A 5,000-nucleotide genomic window follows, 5' to 3' on the forward strand; every position below is an offset into this window, starting at 1 on the left:
TCCGATGGCGGGTCACGTGTGCCGATCGATCGGTGTGGCGGCTGTCTGACTGGCGGAGAAAAAGAAACCAAAGCGCAGAGGACCGCGGCCCGGAGGCCGGCAGACCCCTCCTGTCCGCCCCAGGCACCGGGCCTGAGGGGCGGGCATCGACGGCCGGGCGCCTCGGGCCTCTCCTCTGGAGGCCCCTGTTTCCGAAAAGCTGGTTTCTGAAATCGTGCGCAGACTCGCTTGGGAAGGCGGGTAAAAGCGCGCGCCGTTCGGAGAGAAGGGGGTGCCCAAAGCAGTTGGATTTCAACCGCTTTGGGGCCCTCACCCCAAAGCGCGGAGAACCGGGGCCCGGAGGCCGGCAGACCCCTCCTGTCCGCCCCACGCACCGAGCCTGAGGGGCGGGCATCGACGGCCGGGCGCCTCGGGCCTCTCCTCTGGAGGCCCCTGTTTCCGAAAAGCTGGTTTCTGAAATCGTGCGCAGACTCGCTTGGGAAGGCGGGTAAAAGCGCGCGCCTTTCGGAGAGAAGGGGGTACCCAAAGCGGTTGGATTTCAACCGCTTTGGGGCCTTCTCTCCGAAAACGACTTTTGTCGTTTTTCCTTCCCCGCTCCTTCTGTACTTTATCTTTTTTGACGTTTTGTCATCGGGGACGTGGCGAAAAATGTAGAAAATGAAAGAAATGTAGAAAATACGCAAGACGCGCTTGGCTTTGGCCTGCGCTTTTCGCCTTCTCTCTGAAAATGACAAAGCGGTTGGATTTCAACCGCTTTGGCCTGCTTTTCGCCTTCTCTCCGAGATTGACTTTGTCATATTTTTCTCCCCCCACTTCTTCTTCTTGTCGTTTTGGTTTTATGCCCCTGGTACTCTGCTCTCATCCCCGTGCCCTTGGTACTCTGCTCTCATCCCCGTGCCCCTGGTACTCTGCTCTCATCCCCGTGCCCCTGGTACTCTGCTCTCATCCCCGTGCCCCTGGTACTCTGCTCTCATCCCCGTGCCCCTGGTACTCTGCTCTCATCCCCGTGCCCTTGGTACTCTGCTCTCATCCCCGTGCCCCTGGTACTCTGCTCTCATCCCCGTGCCCCTGGTACTCTGCTCTCATCCCCGTGCCCCTGGTACTCTGCTCTCATCCCCGTGCCCCTGGTACTCTGCTCTCATCCCCGTGCCCTTGGTACTCTGCTCTCATCCCCGTGCCCCTGGTACTCTGCTCTCATCCCCGTGCCCCTGGTACTCTGCTCTCATCCCCGTGCCCCTGGTACTCTCTCTCTCTCTCTCTCTCTCTCTCTCTCTCTCTCTCTCTCTCTCTCTTTCTCTCCCTCTCTCTCATAGACATAGCTCACCTGCCTGACCCCCTCGTCTTTTCACAGCCACAGGGAGGCTTCCATCCTTACCAGGCCTGACCCCCCTCATCTGCTCACAGCCGTGGGGAGGCTTCCAGCCTTTTCCAGGCCCCCAGCATGAGGAGCAGGGCTGGGTGCTGGCTCCAAGCCTGAACCCCTCGTCGTCTTCTAGCAGCCACAGGGAGGCGTCTGGCCTTTCCAGGCCCCCCAGCCTGCTACTCGTGCTGGGGGCTGGCTCCAGGCCTGACCCCCTCATCTTCTCACAGCCACGGGGAGGCTTCCAGCCTTTCCAGGCCCCCAGCACGAGGAGCAGGCTGGGTGCCGGCTCCAGCCCTGACCCTCTCCTCTTCTTCTAGCAGCCACAGGGAGGCGTCTGGCCTTTCCAGGCCCCCCAGCCTGCTACTCGTGCTAGTGGCTGGCTCCAGGCCTGACCCCCTCACCTTCTCACAGCCACGGGGAGGCTTCCAGCCTTTCCAGGCCCCCAGCACGAGGAGCAGGCTGGGTGCCGGCTTCAGCCCTGACCCCCTCCTCTTCTTCTAGCAGCCACAGGGAGGCGTCTGGCCGTTCCAGGCCCCCCAGCCTGCTACTCGTGCTGGGTGCTGGCTCCAGCCCTGACCCCCTCCTCTTCTTCTAGCAGCCACAGGCAGGCGTCTGGCCTTTCCAGGCCCCCCTAGCCTGCTACTCGTACTGGGTGCTGGCTCCAGCCCTGACCCCCTCGTCGTCTTATAGCAGCCACAGGGAGGCGTCTGGCCTTTCCAGGCCCCCCAGCCTGCTACTCGTGCTGGGCGCTGGCTCCAGCCCTGACCCCCTCCTCTTCTTCTAGCAGCCACAGGCAGGCGTCTGGCCTTTCCAGGCCCCCCAGCCTGCTACTCGTGCTGGGGGCTGGCTCCAGGCCTGACCCCCTCATCTTCTCACAGCCACGGGGAGGCTTCCAGCCTTTCCAGGCCCCCAGCACGAGGAGCAGGCTGGGTGCCGGCTCCAGCCCTGACCCCCTCCTCTTCTTCTAGCAGCCACAGGCAGGCGTCTGGCCTTTCCAGGCCCCCCAGCCTGCTACTCGTGCTGGGTGCTGGCTCCAGCCCTGACCCCCTCCTCTTCTTCTAGCAGCCACAGGCAGGCGTCTGGCCTTTCCAGGCCCCCCAGCCTGCTACTCGTGCTGGTTGCTGGCTCCAGCCCTGACCCCCTCCTCTTATTCTAGCAGCCACAGGCAGGCGTCTGGCCTTTCCAGGCCCACCAGCCTGCTACTCGTGCTGGGGGCTGGCTCCAGGCCTGACCCCCTCATCTTCTCACAGCCATGGGGAGGCTTCCAGCCTTTCCAGGCCCCCAGCACGAGGAGCAGGCTGGGTGCCGGCTCCAGCCCTGACCCCCTCATCTTCTCACAGCCATGGGGAGGCTTCCAGCCTTTCCAGGCCCCCAGCACGAGGAGCAGGCTGGGTGCCGGCTCCAGCCCTGACCCCCTCCTCTTCTCACAGCCACGGGGAGGCTTCCAGCCTTTCCAGGCCCCCAGCACGAGGAGCAGGCTGGGTGCCGGCTCCAGCCCTGACCCCCTCCTCTTCTTCTAGCAGCCACAGGCAGGCGTCTGGCCTTTCCAGGCCCCCCAGCCTGCTACTCGTGCTGGGTGCTGGCTCCAGCCCTGACCCCCTCCTCTTCTTCTAGCAACCACAGGCAGGCGTCTGGCCTTTCCAGGCCCCCCAGCCTGCTACTCGTGCTGGGTGCTGGCTCCATCCCTGACCCCCTCCTCTTCTTCTAGCAGCCACAGGGAGTCTTCTGGCCTTTCCAGGCCCCCCAGCCTGCTACTCGTGCTGGGTGCTGGCTCCAGCCCTGACCCCCTCGTCTTCTTCTAGCAGCCACAGGGAGGCTTCTGGCCTTTCCAGGCCCCCCAGCCTGCTACTCGTGCTGGGTGCTGGCTCCAGCCCTGACCCCCTCCTCTTCTTCTAGCAGCCACAGGGAGGCTTCTGGCCTTTCCAGGCCCCCCAGCCTGCTTCTCGTGCTGGGTGCTGGCTCCAGCCCTGACCCCCTCGTCTTCTTCTAGCAGCCACAGGGAGGCTTCTGGCCTTTCCAGGCCCCCCAGCCTGCTACTCGTGCTGGGTGCTGGCTCCAGCCCTGAGCCCCTCGTCTTCTTCTAGCAGCCACAGGCAGGCGTCTGGCCTTTCCAGGCCCCCCAGCCTGCTACTCGTACTGGGGGCTGGCTCCAGGCCTGACCCCCTGGCCTTCTCACAGCCGTGGGGAGGCTTCCGGCCTTTTCCAGGCCCCCAGCATGAGGAGCAGGCTGGGTGCTGGCTCCAGGCCTGACCCCCTCGTCTTCTCGCAGCCACGGGGAGGTTTCCAGCCTTTCCAGGACCCCCAGCCTGCTACTCCTGCTGGGGGCTGGCTCCAGGCCTGACCCCCTGGCCTTCTCACAGCCGTGGGGAGGCTTCCGGCCTTTTCCAGGCATACAGCAACCTCTTTTACTTTTCTTTATTTCTCACAATTACTTTCTTTTATTTTTGTTTAAAAATTCTCAACCTTTGTATATATTCCACATACTATACTGTGCATACACAGTCCAACCTCCGATTCAGGACGAACGATGCGGTTTTCGTCCCGGCCGTGGCACGCCGGACCAGCTCTATACCCTTCACAGGGCTGGCTCCCAGCCTAACCCTTTTCCTTTCCTCCTGCCTCCACTCTCATTAGCCAGCCAGCCTGCCTGCCTGCCTGCCTTCACCAACCCCAAGGGCTGGCTCCCAGCCTAACTCTTTTCCTTTCCTCCTGCCTCCACTCACATCCGCCAGCCAGCCAGCCTGCCTGCCTGCCTGCCTGCCTGCCTGCCTGCCTGCCTTCACCAACCCCAAGGGCTGGCTCCCAGCCTAACTCTTTTCCTTTCCTCCTGCCTCCACTCACATCCCCAGCCAGCCAGCCTGCCTGCCTGCCTGCCTGCCTGCCTTCACCAACCCCAAGGGCTGGCTCCCAGCCTAACCCTTTTCCTTTCCTCCTGCCTCCACTCTCATCCGCCAGCCAGCCAGCTAGCCTGCCTGCCTGCCTGCCTGCCTTCACCAACCTCAAGGGCTGGCTCCCAGCCTAACCCTTTTCCTTTCCTCCTGCCTCCACTCTCATTAGCCAGCCAGCCTGCCTGCCTGCCTGCCTTCACCAACCCCAAGGGCTGGCTCCCAGCCTAACTCTTTTCCTTTCCTCCTGCCTCCACTCTCATCCGCCAGCCAGCCAGCTAGCCTGCCTGCCTGCCTTCACCAACCTCAAGGGCTGGCTCCCAGCCTAACCCTTTTCCTTTCCTCCTGCCTCCACTCTCATCCGCCAGCCAGCCAGCCTGCCAGCCTGCCTGCCTGCCTGCCTTCACCAACCTCAAGGGCTGGCTCCCAGCCTAACCCTTTTCCTTTCCTCCTGCCTCCACTCTCATCCGCCAGCCAGCCAGCCTGCCTGCCTGCCTGCCTGGCTGCCTGCCTGCCTGCCTGCCTTCACCAACCCCAAGGGCTGGCTCCCAGCCTAACCCTTTTCCTTTCCTCCTGCCTCCACTCTCATTAGCCAGCCAGCCAGCCAGCCTGCCTGCCTGCCTGCCTGCCTGCCTTCACCAACCCCAAGGGCTGGCTCCCAGCCTAACCCTTTTCCTTTCCTCCTGCCTCCACTCTCATCCGCCAGCCAGCCAGCCTGCCTGCCTGCCTGCCTGCCTGCCTGCCTGCCTGCC

This window comes from Chaetodon auriga, chromosome 23, assembly GCF_051107435.1.
Source record: "Chaetodon auriga isolate fChaAug3 chromosome 23, fChaAug3.hap1, whole genome shotgun sequence".
Classification (NCBI taxonomy): Eukaryota; Metazoa; Chordata; class Actinopteri; order Chaetodontiformes; family Chaetodontidae; genus Chaetodon; species Chaetodon auriga.